The sequence below is a fragment of the Scyliorhinus torazame genome, chromosome 14 (genome assembly GCF_047496885.1).
Source record: "Scyliorhinus torazame isolate Kashiwa2021f chromosome 14, sScyTor2.1, whole genome shotgun sequence".
NCBI lineage: Eukaryota > Metazoa > Chordata > Chondrichthyes > Carcharhiniformes > Scyliorhinidae > Scyliorhinus > Scyliorhinus torazame.
Genome location: NC_092720.1, coordinates 209,638,226 through 209,660,701, shown reverse-complemented (window position 1 = coordinate 209,660,701; position 22,476 = coordinate 209,638,226). Strand labels below are relative to the sequence as shown.

The following is a 22,476-nucleotide window of genomic DNA, read 5'->3' as shown; positions in this document are numbered from 1 at the left end:
CATGGCAGACTTGCATCGTCTGCCGCTGGTTGGTCAGGAGAGGTTGCTAGACCCTCATGGTCTTGTTCCTGCAAGGACTGCACATTGGAGTCTTGCGTTGCTTCTATCGTGGAGGCTGTCCACGAGCTCTCTGTGGAGGCTTGTGACACTGGAGTCACTTCTTGTCCGTGCAAGGACTGCGCTCTGGAGTCTTGCATTTCTGCAATTGTGGAGTCTGTCCACGAGCTTGCTGTGGAAGCTTGTGACACTGGATTCACTTCTGGTTCATGCGAGGACTGCACTCTGGAGTCTTGCATGTCTTCTTTCATAGAGTCGGGAACGTTGAGCGGGACGTGGACCACGCTCTGTGTGGCAGCAGGGCACTCTCCGTGTGCTTGCACCGCTCCCTGTCTGTTAATGTCAGGCTGCAGCATCATCCGGTACTGATAAGTTGGAACGTCATATCTGCTGGATTGAAGATCCTCAAATCCGAAAAATGAATCCGCATCTGCGTCGGATTCAATGTGGGGGCCGCCAATGAGCAACACGAAAGGTTCATCCGAGTCATAGTCGTATAGGACCACGGAGCTATCATTGGGCTCGCGAGGTCCGGAAACACTGTAAAGATCGTCATCGAAGTATTCGAGGTCGGAATCATCGGCTTGTGCGTAGGTAACTGCTTGTCGGAGGGTTCTTCAGAGGTCAAATTCATCTCCTGGGTCAATTTGCGGCAATGTGCTGTCATTCCAGGTGAGGGAAGGTTGTTTTACAGCTTTAACAGATTTTTGTTTTTTTGATTTGGGACGTTTCCCTTTTAAATTGGATTTGGGACATTTCCCCTTTAAATTGGTGCAGTCTGGGGCCTCTGACATCCTGACGCTCGGTATGTAGCACGTAGGAAGCGACTGCGCATGCTCAGATCGCTGTTCCTTTACCGATGGCCGTTTTCTTGACTGCGCATGCGCAGCATCTCGCGCATGCGCAAACGAAACTTCTGGTTCTACGCACTGCTCGCGCAACTGTGCTAGCGTGATACCTTTAGCAAGATGGCCACCGACCTCGACCCAGCCCTCTCTCAGGCCCGGGATTTCGGCCTCTGGGAATTCGGGCTCCGGGATCCCAGCCACGGGGTGAGTACTGCAGCTTTTCTTACCTTTACTTGCCGATTGGATTGCGTTTTCTTCACAGTACTTGGAGAATTTGTCCAGGACTGCCTGGTAATCGTACCTTTGCTGCCTCCTGAAGAACCTGAACCTTGTGAATATTTCTCTTGCCCTTGCACCGGCGATGCTGAGGAGAAATTCAATTTTTTCGCTATCATCCAGGTCTTGGAGTTCAGCTGCCACCAGGAACAATTCGAACCATTGCCGGAATCGCCGCCAGTTTTCGCGGAGATCGCCGTAGCACTGGAGCGGCTGCGGAACCGGGAGCTCTATCATTTTGCCTGGGCACTGCTGGTTGTCTCTGTACACTGAGGTATGCCGGCAGGTATCAATCCACTCCTGTACCATGTGGTGTTGGGTGCTCTGGTGCACAGATGAGCCAACACAGTTGTATGTGGTACAACTCTATTTTATTTTAACTCTTATAATACAGTTCGTTCTGGATACTCTGCACGTGCTGTCTCCCTGAGTGTGTTTGGTAACAGATGTGTCCTGGTCCTCCTCTGCAGCTAATACTGACCACCGGGGGTCGTGTCTGTGCTTTTATATCTTTCTGTCATTGGTTGTGGTGTTGTGTGTTCTGATTTGTCTGTTGGTGTGTCTATCATGATGTGTGTGTTTGAATATCATGACAGTTGCTTCACAGCTCCTGGGTCCCAGGTTCGATTCCCGGCTTGTGTCACTGTCTGTGCGCAATCTGCACGTTCTCCCCGTGTCTGCATGGGTTTCCTCAGGGTGCTCCAGTTTCCTCCCACAGTCCAAAGATATGCAGGTTAGGTGGATTGGCCATGCTAAATTGCCCACAGCTAAAGTGAGGTTACTGGTTTACGGGGATAGGGAGGTGTGGGATGAAGTGGGGTGCTCTTTCCAAGAGCCAGTGCTCCTTCTGCAGTGTAAATTCTTTGATTCTATGAATAATCAGAATATGAACAGATTTCATTTACAGAACATTAAGAATGTTTTAATAAAACAGGTAATTACATACTGGTGATTTAACGATTATTTCTCCAATGTGGATAGTGATGAGCAGAGCAGAGCAGACAAACCAGAGATAAATGATAACTGAGACTCCACTAACATTCTAGTGCAGCAACTGAACTGCTTTTCACCTGGTTAAACATTATCTGTTAATTGTAGAATTATATCATAGAATTTACAGTGCAGAAGGAGGCCATTCAGCCCATCGAGTCTGCACCGGCCCTTGGAAAGAACGCCCTACTCTAGCCCATACCTCCACCCTATCCCCGTTACCCAACTTAACCTTCTTGGACACTAAGGGCAATTTATCATGGCCAATCCACCTAACCCGCACATCTTTGGGCTGTGGGAGGAAACCGGAGCACCCGGAGGAAACCCACGCAGATACGTGGAGAACGTGCAGACTCCGCACAGACAGTGACCCAAGCCCGGAATCGAACCTGGGATCCTGACGCTGTGAAGCAACGGTGCTAACCACTGTGCTACGTGCTGCCCTGAATGTCATTCAAACCCCATCAGTTCACACATCATGTTCAAGACAGGCAGACTGCCAAATCAGTATTCACAGCAGTGTCACATCATTTACATCTTTAAACTGTCTCAAGGTAGCTTCCTGTTTCAATATAAAATAAAAACTCCCTGAAAAACGATTTTCCTTCCCTCCAATTTTATTACAGAGTACCCACTGGAATATGACATTATTTACAAACACAGTCCAGTTTGTCAATGTCTTATTTAATCAAACAGGGAAGTTATTTTATTGCGGGGCACAGTAGCACAGTGATTTGCACTTTCTTCCCGTGTCTGCGTGGGTTTCCTCTGGGTGCTCCGGTTACCTCCCATAGTCCAAAGATGTGCAGGTTAGGTGGATTGGCCAGGGTAAATTACCCTTAGTATCCAAAACGTTTAGGTGGGGTTACTGGGTTACAAGGATATGGTGGAAGTGTAGGCTTAGGTAGGGTGCTCTTTCCAAAGGGCCGGTGCAGAGTCGATGGGCCAAATGGCCTCCTTCTGCGCTGTAAATTCTGTGAGTCTATGAAACATAGTGAGAGCTTGAGGTGAGTCAACTGACAGATTTATCACAATTACAAGAAACAAACTAACTAGAGATTAATATAAACCGAAAATGATGGAAATACTCAGCAGGCCGGGCAGCTTGATAACTGCACTTACTCACTGCCTGAAGACAAGTTGAGTATCACAGCAGCAGCTAGTCTCACAGCTCCAATCCCCTTCTACCCTTCCCCTTCTACTAAAGTCAATGTGAGACTCACCGCTGAAAACCATGATAGTGAAATGTCCACCACCGTGAAGAAGGGAGAGGATTCGGGAGGTTTGGGTGGGAATATTGACAGTTGCTCAATGCATAACTAACACTAACTCTTGGGAATTTAGACAAAGTGGAACAGTTGAGAGTCATTTCCTCTCCCTCTTGGGTTTTTCTCTCTCTCCCACAATCTGTAGAAATTGGACCTCCTAGAAAGACTCCCCAGATCCCAGTTTGAGAATCACTGAACTGATTCATCTCAAATACAGTGATGTCCCACCACCTTCTGCCTGTGGAGCAACATTACAGGCAGGAAGGTCACTGGCATCCTGCAGTTCACAGCTCATTCTACCCAATAAGTTCCTCTCTACATTTGAGCTTCTATTTGTTTCTTCTCCCTCCTCCTTTCCCCCCAGCCCGACAGAGTTCCTTGCTGATCTTTCAGTTCCCAGTTCCCAGACAGGGTTTATACCCGGAATGTTAACCTGGTTTCTCTCTCTGCGCCTTTAAATTCTCCAGGCAGTCGAATGTTTTGTTCATTTCCAACTCCTTATTTGTGCGTGTTTCTGATTCTCCTGCCTGTTCCCTATTGATTCCTCTTCTGTTTGATTTTGAATTTTCCTTTGTGCTTCCCTGGGTATTATTTAATTTTCCTGCTCTTGGATTTTCTCCTGTCTCCTTTCCTTGCCATTGGTGATCAATCTCACCCTAGTTCCTCTTCCCTGCCCCTCTTAACGTTCAATTTCCCACCTGGAGTCTCTGAGACCTTCGGATATTTTTGTGTTTTAATTGTCCATCATCTTTGCGTTATGTTGCTGCCTCATGATGCCGAAATCCAAGTTTTGATCCCGGCTCTGGGTCACAGTCCGTGTGGATTTTGCACATTCTCCCCGTGTTTGCGTGAGTTTCGCCCGCACAACCCAAAAGATGTGCAGGGTAGGTGGATTGGCCACGCTAAATTGCCCCTTAATTGGAAAAAACTAATTGGGTACTCTAAATTTATTTTTAAAAAGATGTCTGCGCTTTGATTTTTCTCCATCATCTTTTGGCTTTTAATCTATTTTACAGGAGTCACTGTCAAAGTTACCGCGCGTTTGTTGCACCTCACCGAGTAAGAAAACAAAATCACCAAACCATTATTGTTACTCAGCTGGAATCACCCTGAGCTCAGGAACCATTGGAACCATCCGCACCCCCTGTGACTGAGACCCACACCCAGCAGTTTACAGCTGGCAGGAGGCAGGGAGATGGTGTGAAATTATGGGATGGATCTGTTCGTGACCTTTAATCCCACAGATTGTCAGCGGGGCCAAGTTTTTCCCATTGATATTCCATCTCGGACTGAAGAAGGGAAAGATTCTCTCGGTGGAAGTGAGGGTGAAAGTGTGGCGATGGGACATGTTGTCCGCATTGTAAAATGACACCTGTCCCCCCTCATAGTCCAGGAAAACCCCGATCTTCTGGGGATTCACACCCAGGTTGAGGGGGATATCAGAGGGGGTGGTGGAGGCAAAATAACCTCTTCCAGGACTCAGCCTCACGATCCAGAATCCAGACTCCGGGATCAGGGGGATTCCACTTTTCCTGTCCACAGACTCTCGGGCCACGCCCAGATCCCATTGAGTCCTCTGCCCACCTCTACCTCCCAGTAATGTCTCCCTGATGTGTACCCCTCTGATCCCAGAACACCAAGCCAGGAATGAAATCTCTCTGGGGTGTCAGGAAGCGGCTGTGGTGTGTCGCCAAGTCTCATACTGGTCCGGTCCTCAAGACAGGATAAGCCAGGGATTCACTGTGTTCGGATCCAGAGTCAGAGAGGCTGGAGCTGGGGGAAAGTTAAAATAACACAGTCAGTGATTTAGAGAAGGAGGGGGAGGGAAGAGAGAGGGAGGGGTAGAGAGGGGCAAATGGGGTAGGTGAGGAAGAGGATGGGTGGGGGCAGAGGTCAGGTTGAGAGGAGAGGGATCAAAGCAGTAGAGCAAGGGAATGGATGAATGGAGAGAGCAGGAACAAAGAGTCAGTGAAAGAGAGACAGAGGCGATGAAGATTTGGAGGGCTTGAGAGTTTGGAAGCAAGGTCACCGAGAGAATGGGAGAGGGTTGAGAAAAAGAGGATGCGGTAGGGAGAGCAGGATAGTGACAGGGAATGCAGGAAGATCTGAGAGACCATGGTGGAGGAGGAGAGGGAGCAGGGTAGCAAGGAGAGTGTGGGAGGGAAGGGGGGGGAGAAAGAGATCTGAGGAATGAACGCAAAAGTTTGAGAGCGTGAAAAAGAGAAAGGGGGAAGGTTAGCAACAGTTGGGTGATGGGAGGGTGAGAGAGAGTGGGGAGATAATGTGAAAGGTGGGATGAGGCAGGGAGTGAAATGTAGTGGGGGGGAGGCAGAAAGCGCGAGGAGCCCATGCGCTCTCCATTCTCTGCACTCATTCTCTCTCCTCTGTTCCTGCTTTTGGGAATCGGGGGCAGGTTATTTAGGATTGGGATGAGGAGGAATTTCTTCACGCAGAGTGGTGAATCTTTGGAATTCTGTGGCTCAGAGGCTGTGGAGGCTCAGTCATTGAGTATGTTTAAGACTGAGATCGATAGATTTCTACATGTTAAAAACATGGAAACAGAGATCGTGCAGGAAAATGGTGTTGAAGAAGATTAGCCACAATCTCACGGAATAGGGGAGCGAGCGCAAAGGGCTGAATGGTCTAGTGCTGTCGACAGCAGTTCTATCCAGCATCTAAACACAGTCCCAACTCCTCAGCTAAGCTGCTGCCAACAACTGCTACTCCCAGCTCCTTAAAAACTTAAAACAACTGAACAAGCTGTTGTTCACTGACCCCGGCTTGGGTCACTTTCTGTGTGGAGTCTGCACGTTCTCCACGTGTCTGCGTGGGTTTCCTCCGGGTGCTCCGGTTTCCTCCCACAAGTCCCAAAAGACGTGCTTGTTCGGTGAATTGGACAGTGTACCGAACAGGCGCCGGAATGTGGCGACAGTAACTTCATTGCAGTGTTAATGTCAGCCTACTTGTGACACTAATAAAAGATTATTATTGTTATTATTGAACGGGGGGGCAGCACGGTGGCGCAGTGGTTAGCATTGCTGTCTCACGGTGCCAAGGTCCCAGGTTCGATCTTGGCCCTGGGTCACTGTTCGGAGGGAGTTTGCACATCAGAACATAGAACATTACAGGGCAGTACAGGCCCTTCAGCCCTCGATGTTGCGCCGACCTGTGAAACCTCTCTAAAGCCCATCTACACTATTCCCTTATCATCCACATATTTATCCAATGACCATTTAAATGCACTTAATGTTGGCGAGTCCACTACTGTTGCAGGCAGGGCATTCCACGCCCTTACTACTGTCTGAGTAAATGAAATGAAAAGAAAATGAAATGAAATTGAAATTGAAAATCGCTTATTGTCACCAGTAGGCTTCAATGAAGTTACTGTGAAAAGCCTCTAGTCGCCACATTCCGGCGCCTGTTCGGGGAGGCTGGTACGGGAACTACCTCTGACATCTGTCCTATATCTATCTCCACTTAATTTAAATTCTCCCCGTGTTTGCATGGGTTTTGCATCCACAACCCAAAGATGTGCCGGGTAGGTGAATTGGCCATGCTAAATTGCCCCTTCATTGGGAAAAAATAAATGGGCGCTCTAAATTTATTTTAAAAATGCATTTTTAAAAAATTATTATTGAACTGACCTGTGACCTCCCATCAGGGTTCAGCCTCCTACCCTGAGACAGGATCTGAATGTGTCAACCCTCGGGCCATTCTGAACCTTAAACGTTACAATCTCCAGTCAACGCAAACTTCACACCCACATGTGTGAACTTACAATCACATAAAACACACACAGGCAAAACTCCAGGAATATAGATTTACTCATCCTTTCCATTTAAATAATATATTGTCTTCATATTCTGCCTGCCTTTTCCCACATTCTACTCCACCTACGATCACTTAACCTATCAAAATCCCTTTGTCGACTCTTCATGTCCTCTTCACAACATAATTTCCTGACCATCTTTGTGTCATCAGCAAATTTAACTCCCATATACTCGCTCTTTTCATCCAAGTTATTGACATGATTTCTAAATAGTTGAGGTCCCAGCACTGATCCCTGTGGCACACCACTAGTTAAAACTTACCAACCCAACAACAGGAGCAGAGAAGAGAGAGAGAGAATGTGCAGAGAATGGACAGCTGCGTGGGTGGGGCATAGAATAGGGGAGCGGGGGACAAAGGGTATTGGCGAGCGAGAGATTGAAAGTGGTAAGGCGAGAGTGAGTAGACAGAGGAACAATAGAGTGAGCTAGCGGGCACAGCCCATGTGTGAGATGGGGAGGAGAGCTGCGGATTCTGGGCAGAAGGTGGGGGAGGAGAAGAGGGCTCAGGAATGGGAGGGGGAAGAGAGAAAACTGCAGAGGAAGGGAGGTTGTTGTGAGCAACATCTGCAGAAGTAGGAGGGCAGACAGAATCGGGGAGCAAGAAGGGAAAGGAAAAGAGGATTGGACTAAATAGGATGGGGGTGGGGAGTCAGCAGGGGTGTAAGAAGGTGGTGGTGAGCTGTGATGTTGAACTGCTGCAGTCCATGAGGTGTAGGTACACACACTGTGCTGTTAGGGAGGGAGTTCCAGGATTTTGACCCAGTGACAGTGAAGGAACAGTGGTATATTTACAAGTCTGCACCATGTGGGGCTTATAGGGAAACTTCCAAGTGGTGGTGAGCCCAGGTATCTGCTGCTCTTGTCCTCCCAGATGGTAGCAGTCATGAGTTTGGAAAGTGCTGCCGAAGAAGCCTTGGTGACTTAATGATAATGTTGAACTTCTTTAGTGTTGTTGGAGCTGCAGATAAGCTGACAAGACACTGGCAGTGGGGGGTGGGGGGGGGGGGGGGGGGGGGGGGTGGGGGGGGGTGGGGGGGGTGGGTGGGGGGGGGTGGGGGGGGGGTGGGGGATGGTGGGGGGGGGGGTGGGTGGGGGGGGGTGGGGGGGGTGGGTGGGGGGGGGTGGGGGGGGGGTGGGGGATGGTGGGGGGGGGGGTGGGTGGGGGGGGGTGGGGGGGGGCAAGAAAGATCATGGAGAGGTAGAACTGGGTGTCATTTGAAAACTGTCCCTCTTTCTGTGGGTGAAGTTACTAAATGGCAGCAAATAGATCAGGAAAAGGAGATGATCAAGGAAAAAATATTTGAGAGTCTCCTAGGGAGCACTATGGAGGTGAGAAGTGAAACTTTGCTGGAGACACTCTGTCTGTGATAGAATCAGCAAGTGTGGAACCAAATAAAGACAGTGCCACAGAGACGGACAATAGAGGAGATAGTTTGGAGGAGAATGGTGGTGTTGACCATGTCAATGTTTGCAGAGAGGTTCAGAGGGATGAGGAGGGATAATGTATTATACTCGTTATGTGTGTCATGTATTAGGACCATTCTGCGCTGTGGTCAGGATGAAAATCTGGTTGCTGTGGTTCAATTATCCATGTGCAGAAAAATTGGACATTTATTTCAGAAGTGATCATATCTGGAAGATTTTGTAGAAGAATGTAAGGTCAGAGAACAATTAGAAATACAGAGGGATCGAGATTGGGGATTTTGAAATGGGGCTTAAAACTCTGAAAAGGAATTTAACAGGAGGTGACAGCACAGGAACAAGATCGGAGAGAGAACACAGCCCTGTCTGACTCCAGATTTAACTGGAAAACGTTTCAGTTTCAACACATTGATTGAAATTGCGGTATTTTCGTTTGTACAGAGCAGTTGGATCCATTTGCAGATTTACTCCAGAAACTTCATTTTGGAGAGCATATTGACCATGTGGGTGTGTGATATTCTGTTAAAGGCCTTCTCCTGGTCCAAGCTGATGAGGCAGGTGTCTACATTCTGTCCCACATACAGGTCATTGTATCCCTGAGGAGTACAAGGCTATCAGAGATCTTCCTTCAGAATACAGCAGAGGTCAGATCAAGGTAGATCACCAACTTAATTCTTCTCTCGCCTCTTCTACTTCTAGATGAAGGTGATGATGCCTTTCCTCATGGATTCTGAAATCTTGTCAGTCAGAAGGACACTCTCAGACACTCCCAGCCATCCTGGACTGATCCAGTCCCACAGAGTCAAACACAACTGGCCTGGTGAACGGTCACTTCCCCTCAAGGATCTGGCTCCTGTTGTCAGCTCGCCCAGAGTTAGTGGTTTTGTGTGCAGTTCTGGTGTCATTATCTGAGGAAGGATGTTCTTGCGATGGAGGGAGTGCAGCGAAGGTTTACCAGGCTGATTCCTGGGATGGCAGGACCGTCATATGAGGAGAGACAAAGTCAGTTAGGATTATATTCATTGGAGTTTGGAAGAGTGAGAGGGGATCTCATAGAAACTTTGAAAGTTCTATTTTCCTGATGGTGGGTTCATAGTCCTTACCCCTGATCGTCAAACTGAGGAGAGGAGAAATTACTTCACCCAGAGAGTGCTGAATCTGTGGAATTTGCTCCACAGGCGTTGAGGCCAAAATGTTGTGTAATTTCAAGAAAGAATTAGATATAACTCGTAGGGCTAAAGGAATCAAGGGATATGGGGGCGGGGGGTGGGGGGAGGGGCGGGGGGGGGGGGGGGCAGGCAGGATCAGGGTATTGAACATGATGATCAGCCATGATCAGAATGAATGACAGAGCAGACTTGAAGGGCCGAATGTTTGTTCTCTCTCTTTCTTCCCAGTAGTGAACTGCTGGCAGTTTGTACATCATATTCATTTCATTTCATATTGTAAATAAAGTTACTGCCTGTTTGACGCTACAAACTCGTGCTGGATTCTTCATGGCCCACACAAACACCTTTAAGGGAAACAACCTCTCGATATTCCCCGTGACTGCTTCCCACCAGGCATCATGGCCAGTATTCTCCGATCCCGTGCTGGGTGGGAGAATCGCCGGAGAATTGGCACCAATGACGCCCGCGCGGTCGCCGCCGCGACAGTCGGCCCCTGCGGCGATTCTCTGCGCTCGAGTGCCCGCCGACTCCCACCGGCGTGGGTTACGTATGGTCCCACCCGATGGGACCTCGGAGTTCTGGCTGTAGGGGCTGTCCTGGTGGGGGGGGATCCGACTCCGGGGGTTGGGGGGCCTCCACGGTGGCAAGGCCCGCGATCGGGGCCTAACGATCGGCAGGCGGGCATATTCTGGGGGATGCCTATGTTCCCCCATGCCAGGCCCCTGTGTAATTTCAAGAAAGAATTAGATATAACTTGTAGGGCTAAAGGAATCAAGGGATATGGGGGCGGGGGGGCAGGCAGGATCAGGGTATTGAACTTGATGATCAGCCATGATCAGAATGAATGACGGAGCAGACTTGAAGGGCCGAATGTTTGTTTGTTCTCTCTCTTTCTTCCCAGTAGTGAACTGCTGGTAGTTTGTACATCATATTCATTTCATTTCATATTGTAAATAAAGTTACTGCCTGTTTGACGCTACAAACTCGTGCTGGATTCTTCATGGCCCACACAAACACCTTTAAGGGAAACAACCTCTCGATATTCCCCGTGACTGCTTCCCACCAGGCATCATGGCCAGTATTCTCCGATCCCGTGCTGGGTGGGAGAATCGCCGGAGAATCGGCACCAATGACGCCCGCGCAGTCACCGCCGCGACGGTCGTGGGCCGTTGAAAGCGACCCCTGCGGCGATTCTATGCACTCGACTAGTCGGGTGCCCGCCGAGTCCCACCGGCGTGTGTTACGTCTGGTCCCACCCGATGGGACCTCGGAGTTCTGGCTGTAGGGGCCGTCCTGGTTGGGGGGGGTGGGGGGGAAATCCGACTCCGGGGGATCGGGGGCCTCCACGGTGGCGAGGCCCGCGCTCGGGGCCTAACGATCGGCGGGGCGGGCATATTCTGGGGGATGCCTATGTTCCCCCATGCCAGGCCCCTGTAGGGCTCCGCAATGTTGCCGGGAGGCCGGCGCGGAGACGGCAACCCACGCGCATGCGCGGACCCGCACCGGCCTTGTCGCACCGTCTTTCGAGCGCACAGCACTCCGGCGCTATACTAGCCCCCGAGGAAGGGGTGAATGCCTGGGCCTGGAGGCCCGTTGACACCGGCGTCGCTCATGCCGGTTTTGACGCCGGCATCAACACTTGGCCGGGATTTCGGAGAATCCCGGCCCATGGGTTTCCTAGACACCCACCTTTTTGTAATCCTGTTTGAGTTCCTTATGTTTTCTGGGTAATTGTGACAAATTGGCATGTCCGTCAGTCTTGGGCCAAATTAAGTGATGAAGCAATAGGGAAGAAAGCAAGTTGTGAGGGTGGTTCAAAGAGTCTGTAACGGGATATAGAAAGGTTAAGTACGTGAGAAAAAATTGGCAGCTGGGGTTTAATGTGGGAAAATGTGATATCCACTTTGTCAGGAAGAATTGAAAAGTAGAATATTACTTAATTGGAGAGAAATTTCAAAATGCTGGAGTACAGGGGGAACTTATACATTAATCACAATAGGTGAGCACAAGAACACAAAAATTAGGTCATGGGTAGGTTATTTGTTCCTGTGAAACTGCTCCACCATTCAACATGATTGTGGTTGATCTTCTTGAGGCCTCAACTCCACTCTATCTCCCCGTGCAGGTAGAAAAGTCATTAGGAAACCAAATGGAATACTGGTCTTTCTTATTATTTAAAAAATAACTTTGGAGTACCCAATTTCTTTTTTCCAATTAAGGAGCAATTTAGCCAATCCACCTACCCTGCACATCTTTTAGGTTGTGGGGGCGAAACCCACGCAGGCACAGGGAGAATGTGCAAACTCCACACGAACGATGACCCAGAGCCAGGATCGAACCTGGGACCTCAGCGCCGTGAGGCAGCAGTGCTAACCACTGTGCCACCGTACTGCCCTATTGGTCTTTATTATAAGGATGTACAGGACTTTGGTGAAAGTAAAAATACAGTTTAGGGCAGTTTACTGAAGGAAGGTTTACTTGCCTTCTTAGTTTTCCAGCGAATATTCATAAGGGCGATTCCTGGGATGAAGGAAGTTTCTTATGAGGAACGATTTGGCAGGTTAGGTTTATACTCTTGATGTTTTGGAAAATGAGAGATGATCTTCTTGAAATATTTCTGCTGGAGTTTGACTGGGGAAGTCCTGGGCAGGATGTTTATTCTTGTGGGGGAATTTCGAACCTGTGGCCATAGTTTATAAATGAGTCTATCTTCCTTCAAAAACAGATAGAGGAATTTCTTCTCCCAGAAGGATGTTATCCTTTGGAATTCACTTCCAGAGAGAGCAGTGGAAACTAGGCTATTGTATACAGTCGGGCTGAGTTAGATAGATTTCTGACCAACAAGGGAGTTCAGGGTTACCGAGAAGAGGCAAAAGGTATGGTTAAGGCCACAGTGAGAGGGGTCATGATCATATTGAATGGGAAATCAGGATTGATGGAAGGAATGGCCCAATCCATCTCCTATTTCTTAGGATCCTATAATCAAGCTACCCCATCCCTCACTGGAAGGTCACCTCACTTTCCTCCTCCCAACCCTCCATTCCCTAACACTCCAGAAAGCACCATTGAACACCCTTTCACACAATAAAGCTGTGAAGATTTGCCCAGAGATATTGCTCTGTACCTCAATGTGCAGAATGGACTGGGCCTCTGATCAAATTCATAGTGAGCAGTGAATTCACTGGTTCATTAACTGCTCCATCAATGAGGTCGCTCAAAAAATCAACATCAGTCATCTAAACTGCTGTGTCACCATCCCTTTTCTAAATTTGATGTTATCCTACTTTGTTGCAAACTGTGAAAACTATGAATATTTATCTTCTTTCGAATCTTGAATAGTTCAATAGGATCCCCCGGTGTCCTCCCTTTGCCAGTGCAGACTCACCTCCTCACAATTAAGGAGTTTAATTCCACCTTGTGTTAGCCGCCTTTTAACACATTCTAATCTTCCTGACAATACATTTTAAGGGTCCTTCCTGATGATTCCCTTATTCCACCTTTCTATATTTTTGGTGTCATCATTTTTAATCCCTGGGTGCTAAATGGACAAGTATGTTTCAGTCAATCTCTCTCTCTCGGATTGTGTTGCGACTCCGGGTCAAGTGAGGCTGGAATTGACCGCGCACTAGCCCAGGGTGTCATAACAACATTGATAAAACGTTTCGTACAATTCCAAAAGCGGACTGTCCAGTCTCCTCAAGAAATTGGGGTTCCCATCCATCCAGAGATTTGTGCTCTATTCCTCTGGTTATAAGGATCCCTTTATGACTTTCATACACAGTGCTGATGGGTTGAAACACTTTTCCAGAGGAACCCACAGAAAGTAAAATATGAGGAGGCTCCAGGGATTAATAACTGTAAATGTGAAAATCTAATCCGTTACCCTGGAGACCTGGTTGTCCATTCCCAAGTAGATTTATAATCAAGAAAAATAATATCAGAGTTTTACCTGGGTTAATTAAGTGCAGCATTTCTCTCCACATTGTGTACTGTAAAGGGCCTTTGAACTTTCCAATGGGTATGGCGACATCAGATACTGAGAATGATGGATCGGCATCACTCATCCTGTAAATATTAAACAATTGATGTCATAAATCATTCCTTGTTCGAAAATGTAATTTATGTAAGAAATTATTTGAATGATCTACCTGTCCCAACATTCCCAAATATCAACACTTTTCACGTGAGAGTGGAAGTAAAATGATAATCTTAGTTTTATAACTGAGCAAAAGATAACTTGGAAATGAAGGAGCAGAGACAGGAAACGCCCATGTCCAGAAAACGATTCACAGTCTGATAACAGGTTAGTTACCAAGGCATCGCACACACTCAGAAGGTGCACACAATCACCTGAGACGGAGCTGCTCTAATTCTGGCCTCTTGACTAGCTTTGATTTCAGTTGCTCGGCTATTGGTGGCAAGGCCTTCAGATGTCGGTGCCGCAAACTCTGGAAATTGCTCCCTAATAGTTTTGCCCCCTCTATAAACATCTCGCTGCGTCATCTGTGCTAATATCTCTTTATGTTGCTGGGTCTTAATGCTCCTCTTCAGCAACTTGGAATGTTTAACATGGTAAAGGCGTGATAAAAATTACAAATTGTTGTTGTGGTTATTCTTCGGACAGAGCAAGATTGTATTATAGTATAAAAATAGAACCCGATTCTCTTTAAGATGAGGTGTTCTCAGGTCCATCAGGTGTTGTGTGGGTGTTTGAATGACCCACACCTTGGAAACTTGGACCGTGCGTCTCTCTCAGGATCAGTGGGAAGGTCACTACCTCACAGGCAGACTGCAGCTTGTAAATCATCACTACGGGTCCTGGGACATGTTCTTGTTATTTACATGCCAGTTTGTTAATCAGTACAATATTAGGAACAGTTGGTTATTAATCACTGTATTAAAACTTGTTATTACAATGAAAACACTCATCTGGGAATCATGAAGATGTATTGTCACCAGACTACTAAATCTCCGAAAATGTAATTTGAAACTGTAAGCAGGACAGAAATTCACTAAAATCCAAAATAACCAAAATTCTGAGTTATTAAAAAAAATCAAATGCTGCAGAGTTTGAGTAAAGAGCATGTCCTACCTTCTCTTCCGAGAAACTCCCATCTGAAATAAATAAATCACAATCAATGAGGATGATAGTAACAGATCAGGCAGGATGGTGAAATGAACAGCCGTCGAGGTTCACGACGGCGCGAAACGGCCCCTAACCCGACCAATTCAGGGCCCGATAATGGGCGAGGATCGGGGCCGCGTCATTTACACGCGCCAGGCCTTGTCGCTGCGTAAAGGCGGCGCCGCATACATGACGTGGCCGGCGCCGCATAACTGCCGTCACCCGCATATGCGTGGTTGCCATCGTCTCCGAGTCCGCCCCGCAATACGATGTCAGACAGATCTTGCGGGGCTGCGGAAGGAGCTCCTCCTTCAGAGAGGACGGCCGAAGATCGGTGGGCCAGACCCCATTTGAGGCCCCACATCCCCCCGGTGCAGGATCCCCCCTCGCCCCCCCGCAGGCCGCCCCCCCCCCCCCCAGCGTTCCCGCGCTGTTCCCCCCGGCAGCGACCAGGTGTGAACAGCGCCAGGGGGCAACCTGCTGTTTTGGGCTGGCCGCTCGGCCCATCTGGGCCTGAGAATAGCAGGGGTGCCGGAGAATCGCCATTTTGGGTGTCTCGGGCGATTCTCCGGCCTGCGCCGCGCAGAACTCGACGGGGCCGTTCGCGCCGCTTGGGAGAATCGCGGGAGGGTGATGGACCGGTGTCGCAGGAAAATTTGGCGACCCAGGCGATTCTCCCACCCGGCGCGGGAGCGGAGAATCGCGCCCAAGGTGTCAGATCCAGGGGTGAAATTCTCCCCCAACGGCGCGATGTCCGCCGACTGGCGCCCAAAATGGCGCCAATCAGACGGGCATTGCGCCGCCCCAAAGGTGCGGAATGCTCCGCATCTTTGGGGACCGAGCCGCAACATTGAGGGGCTAGGCCGACGCCGGTGGGATTTCCGCCCCGCCAGCTGGCGGAAACGGCGTTTGTTGCCCCGCCAGCTGGCGCGGAAATGACATCCCCGGGCGGCGCATGCGCGGGAGTGTCAGCGGCCGCTGACAGTTTCCCGCGAATGCGCAGTGGGGAGAGTCTCTTCTGCCTCTGCCATGGTGGAGGCCGTTGCGGAGGCGGAAGGGAAAGAGTGCCCCCACGGCACAGGCCCACCCGCGGATCGGTGGGCCCCGATCGCGGGCCAGGCCACCGTGGGGGCACCCCCCGGGGTCAGATCGCCCCCCGCCCCCCCCCCCCCAGGACCCCGGAGCCCGCCCACGCCACCTTGTCCCGCCGGTAAATACCTACTTTAATTTAAGCCGGCGGGACAGGCAATTTCTCGGCGGGACTTCGGCACATCCGGGCCGGAGAATCGAGCGGTGGGGCCCGCCAACCGGCGGCCAACAGCCATTCTCCGACCCGCTGGGGGGTCGGGGAATGACGCCCCAGATCCTGGAACTAATGGTGTCAGCCGCTCACATTATAGCAAAAGGTAACATAACTGCCAAGAAGCTATTACACACAACAGGTACAGGGAAGATATTTGGAGGATTCAACATGTGAAATTTGTTTTTTAGAAAGATAAACTTGTGGATTTATATATATTTATGGGTCCCACCCGGGACTCTGACACAGGGAAACATCAACTGATGAAGGAAGATTTGAAGTGGAATGTCTCCTCCAACATTCGGCAGACTTTCTTTTTAAAAAAAATATGTTTGGTCTCAATATTGTCAGTTTTACAACCTACAGAAAGGACTAACAAATTTAAACATTTGTTATAAAACTATTCCACTACCCAGCCCCAACTTTCCCATATTTATCCAACCCCCCCTCTCCCCCTCCCCCACCCCATCCCCACCCTCCCTCCCCCACCTCCCCTCCCCCCACCCCTCCCCAAGCCCCACCCCCCCACCACCACCCCCCATCGCCCCCTCCCCCCACCCACAATCCCCTCCTCACCCACATCCCCCCTCCCCAACCCCCTCCTCACCCACATCCATCCTCCCCAATCCCATCTCCCCCTCCCCCACCCAAATCCCCCCTACCCCACCCAAATCCCCCCTCCCCTACCCACCCCATCCCCCCACCCCATCCCCCTGCTCCCCACACCCCATCCTCCCTCCCCCACACCCATCTGCATAACCTCACACTTTTCCACATTGTATTTCATTTGCCACTTCATTGCCCACTCTCCTAGCTTGTCCAAATCCTTCTGCAGCCCACTTGTTTCCTCAGTACTACCTGTTCCTCTATAGATCCTTGTATCATCTGCAAACTTTGCAACAGTGCCTTCAGTTCCTTCTTCCAGATCATTAACGTACACTGGGAAAAGTTGTGACCCCTGAGGCACACCACTAGTCACCGGCTGCCATCCTGATAAACACCCCTTTATCCCCACTCTGCCTTCTGCCAGTCAGCCAATCCTCTATCCATTCCAGAATCTTACCCTCAACACCATGGGCTCTTAACTTATTTAACAGTTTCCTGCGGGGGTCCTTGTCAAAGACCTTCTGGGAATCTAAATAAGTCTTGTCCACTGGTTCTCCTTTGTCTAACTTCCTTGTTACCTTCTCAAAGAACAAGCAGGAAACATGAAAAGGCAGAAGCAGCTAACACAAAAGGCAATATCAAGGTCTTCGAGAAGCATGTAAATAATAAAATGGTGGTAAAGAAAATACAAGGGTCGATTAGGAATAAAAAGGAGACTTGCATGTGGAGGCAAGAGAAGTAGAGGAGGTATTAAATGAGTACTTTGCATTTGTCTTTACAAAAAAGATGTTGAACAGGCCAAGTTGAGAGAGGAGGTAACTGATACACTTGCGGAATTTACAATTGAAAAGGAGGAGGTGCAAGAAAGTCTACCTTTACTTACAATTGATAAAACACTAGGATCGGAGGAGAGAGTGGAAATGTCAGAGAGACTGGTGATGTTCCTCCGGTCTTCCTTCAAAGCGGGGAACAAGGATAATGCCGATAACTACAGATCAGTCAGTTTGACCTCAGTGATAGGAAACTTTTGAAAACTTCAGTAAAATCAGCAACCACTGAGACAAGTGCAAAATAATTAAGTAGAGTCAGCATGGATTTATTAAGGAAGACTGGAAGACTATCAATAGTGCCTCTGTAATTTCCACTCTCCTGGTGTGATTCTCCCCCAAAATCTCCAAGTTAATTTGTGGCGGGTTTTTCAGGGAGTTTCCTGTCGGCTCTGCCGGCGAGTCCCCATCGATATTCAATGACACTTCGTCACTTTTTTAGGCCCTGGGGAGTTTCTCACCAGTTTAGCCCACTGGGATGCTGAACACGGGGAGGTGGTGGCATGGTGGTAGTGTTGCTGGACTACTTAACCAGAGACCCAGAGTAATGTTTTGGGAATCCAGGTTCAAATCCCACCATTGCCGATGGTGAAATTTGAATTCCATAAAAACCTGGAACTAGAAGTCTAATAATGACCATGAAACCATTGTTGATCATCATAAAAAGCCATCTGGTTCACTCATATCCTTTCGGGAAGGAAATCTGCCCTCCTTACCTGGTCTGGCTTACTTGTGACTCCAGACTCACAGCAATGTGGTTGACTCTCAACTGCCCCCTCAAGGGCAATTAGGGATGGACAATAAATGCTGGCACAGCCTGCGACACGCACATCCCATGAACGAATAAAAAAAACTTGGAGATCGGGCTTCCATTTTGAAAAGGTGCCCCGGTCTCTAACTGAGCTTGTGGGTTCCCCACTCGCCGCACCGATGGGCAATGTTACCCCCCACATGCATGGGCATTACCCCAAACGTCCCCAGGTTAGGACACCCCACTCTGGGGGTCCTTATTCTTCAGGCCCCCCATGCCCACTTACAGGCCCAGTCCCCTTCCAGGACACCTGTCCATCACCCACCCAACCTCCCAGAGGCTCCGACAAAGCAGCCCTGCACAGCCCTAGCCTTCATACCTCCCCTCCACCCTCCTTTCATGGGTATGGCCCTCGACAGTGCCACCCTGCAACCTGGGCACCCTTGCACTGGTACCCGGACAATGCTCCAGCCAGCTTGGTAGTGCCATCTGAGCACCTTGGCAGTGCTAGGGTTGCAGTACCAATGTGCCTGCATTTCAGGAAGTCACCCTGCACTATTCCTGACCACCCAGGGGTCTCCAATGGCCCGGGAGACCCCTTGGGTGCTGTTCCACATGGTCCATGTTTGTGTGGGCCAGTGCTGAACGGTGCCCGGCTGCGGCCTCGCTGGGGAGACAGGTGGATCCCGGATGTCCTCACCAAAGTGAGTTTAAAACTGGCATCAACGCCAACGAGCGCCATTTGGTCACACCACTTGTGGGGGTGTTTCTGACTGGGACGCCTCGCGGGACCTGGGTGGACCCCACTAGTTGTGAAGACTTCTGGGAAGCCCGCCAGAGGCAGCCGATGAAGCGGGTTGCCTTGTTTTGGATGATGCCGAATTCGTGTTTGCTATTGGAGCTGCATTTCTTATCAGACAAATGGAGAGATCCCTTCACACTCCTGACTTGTGCCTTCTCCAGGGTGGACAGACTTTGGGAGATGAGTTCCTTGCTGCAGAATTCCCAGCCTCTGATCTGGGCTCACAGTGTTTATATGATTGGTCCAACCAAGTTTCTGCTCAGTGACACCACAGGTTGTTGATGGTGAGGGATGTGTGGCTGCGATGCTGTTGAATAACAAGAGGCGTTGGTTAAATTATCTCTTGTTGAAGATGGTTATTACATTGGCATTTGGGTGACGGAAATGTTAGTAGTCATTTAACGTCCCAAGTCATAAGGTTGGCCAGGTCGTGTCGCATTCGGACATTCAGTATCTCAAGAGCTGTGAATGGCACTGACCACTGTGCAATTATCCCATTTCAGACCTTATGTTGCAGAGAAGCTCAATGAAACTCTCCGCCTGGTTTGGAAGCCATGGGGAGTTTCAGTGCTTTCTGATATTCCTGTGGGCGAATCACGCCGGCTTCTCTTCAGCTTCCTGCTGGTTACTGCATTTACTCTGCAGCGATTGAAAGTTGTTTATCAGTGATTTATAGACCTAATCCTTTTTAAAAACATAAATTACCGAAAGCACTCAACAGATCAGGCAAAATCAATGGAGAGTGGAAGGGAATTAACTTTTCAAGTCGATGTCCTTTCCTTGGATCTGGAATGTTTTACAGAGGGAGGTGGGTATCTGGAATTCGGTGCCTGAGTTGGTGCTGGAGGCAAAGACCCTAAACTCTTTTACAAAGTACCTGGATCTGCACCTTCGGTGCTGTAGGCTGTAGGGATATGATCCGCGTGCAGGAAAATGGGATGCGAAAGGGCACCTAGATGTCTTTGGGTCGACATGGACAAGATGGCCCCCTTCAGTGATGTATCTTTTCTAGGGTTCTAGTTAACAATTTCTCAGCAAGGGCAGCGTCAGGGAAAAGGGCGGAGAGCAACATCAACCAATGAAATGTTAGAATGCAGGAGGGATTAAAGGTCTAAAGGTGAAATTGTACTGTGAGCGGGAAATAACGAATGTGGTTAATTACAACAATTTATTAGGCAAAATAACGAGTATGTTTCTTAAGGGAACTTTAATGCAGTTAAACCATTACATCAAAAAGAACTAAGGAATCTATGTAATTTACTGAAGGGATCTTTTAGAAGGATTTGAAACCATATGGTTGAATTAGGAAAGATTTTAAGTGATATTTCACACTCAGGATGCTAAGGCCACAATATCTTCTGGGCTGGAAGCTTACGTGATTTAACAACCCAGTATAAGTAGTTTGCGTGCCTGGTGATTTGTATGTTTCTCAAAGACACGATTTAGTAAACACATCTAAAGATCAAGGTCTATCCTGGTAGCAACAGACAACGAGACAGAGATAAAGAGCAGCCTCTGGGAGATAGGAAGAACAGGTAAATGCCAGGGATAGTAGACATTTAGCCTCGTGAAATTATGCAATCAAAATATTTGTATCATATAAAATCTGAAGCAGACGGTACTCGAATTGAAGCCATGCCCGGTCCATTGAACCTTTTAAACTTTAATGATCCGAGTTTCACTCCTTGGGCAGTTTTAAAGGGGATTGTGTTTCCTGCAGCACGAGGATTCTGTCAGCAGGTGGCAGCCGCGCACTTTGTAACAATGGAAGGCTTGCGTTCATACAGTCTCAACACATCCCAGAAACTTATTGCATCCGCAATGGATTACTCACAAATGCAGAAGCGCAGCCTGTAGCGGGATAGTCGGAAATAACAGAAACTTCCCAGATTTTCCTTATGTTTAAATGAATATTAGTAATTTCCTCTGGGAGTGTCCAGGCCTCCCAAGTTCGATGGATTGAATAGCCTTCTCCTGTGTTGTATCAGACTGGGAATTTTATGTAATATTAAAATTGTATCTGATCAAATCCAGATTCTCAAATTATATTTATGCAATCCCATTGTTTGGTGAGATGTTCCAAGGCTATCAGAGAGAAAGATTATCTGGAGAATGTCACATTAATATTCACCATTGTATGGGAAGGATTTACGAATTGAAATTGTGCTTTAATTTAACATAAGTGCAGCATTGAGCTGGCTTTGAATTGCTCTATAGAAACCACTGTGATTGTCATCGCGGCATTGCTGTGCTAACAGGGGGATTTAGCAACAGTAATGGTGGAGAACAAGCGCTTGGTGAACTCAGGCCAGATTGACCTTTCTGTGCACCACACAGGAGCTGTTTAACACCCAGGCAGTAACAATAAAACCCAATGTTCAATACTGTCAGATATATCAAACATTTTACACCGGAATCACAGACAATATCTCTGCAATTAAACAAAACATTTATTTCCAGTCAATATTGAGATCTCGCCTCTTCCCGAGTCGCCTTTACTCTATATTCTCCAAACTTTACCAAAATATATGTTTATAAATCTGATGTATCTGAAACATTCACAGTCTCCCTTACTGTATTAGTACAAGTGTAGGGGATGGTCTTCAAAATCTATCCCAACAGGATGTCGTTTTACCCCCTCCCATTTCCATTGGTCTGCCCCACAGTCCTGTCCGCCCCCCCCCCCTCCACCCCCCCACCCCCCAAACACACACACCCTGTGTTGTGCTTCCTCTTGATCAGGGACTGGAACATGAACACACAGACACCAAAATTCCCCAGGTAAAGTTTGAGAATCTCTATTAACTTTTCTTTTTCCGAAATTTAGCTTAATTTCCCCGAAGTAGATATAAAACAAGGTACAAAATATGCATTCTGTGCGGGACAACGTCATCTTGGAATTCAAGCTTCCCTGTCAATGTATCAACTCTCTCTACCTCACTCCCTGTGACAGCGAGTTCCACATTCTCGTCACTCTGTGTGAAGAAAGGCCGCCGAATATTGGAGGAGAGATTCCACTTCAAATCTTCCTTCATCAGTTGATGTTTCCCTGGGTCAGGGTCCAGAATGGGATCCATAAATATATATAAATCCGCTCGATTTTATTTCAAGAAAATTAAAACAAACTTCGCAGGTCGAATCTTCTAAACATATTCCCTGTGCCTTTTGTGGAAAATAGCTTCTTCACATTTATGGAATTTATTGC

At 48.4% G+C, this 22,476-nt stretch overlaps 1 long non-coding RNA gene across 1 annotated transcript; it reads right to left on the bottom strand.

Moving 5' to 3' along the window:
• Window positions 1-3,114: 3,114 nt before the first annotated feature.
• LOC140390437 (uncharacterized) lies at window positions 3,115-15,280 on the bottom strand. The gene is made up of 3 exons (XR_011934638.1): window positions 14,953-15,280; window positions 13,810-13,925; window positions 3,115-5,212 (listed from the first exon to the last, which is right to left on the bottom strand). It is a non-coding gene; the product is annotated as an uncharacterized lncRNA (long non-coding RNA).
• Window positions 15,281-22,476: the final 7,196 nt, after the last annotated feature.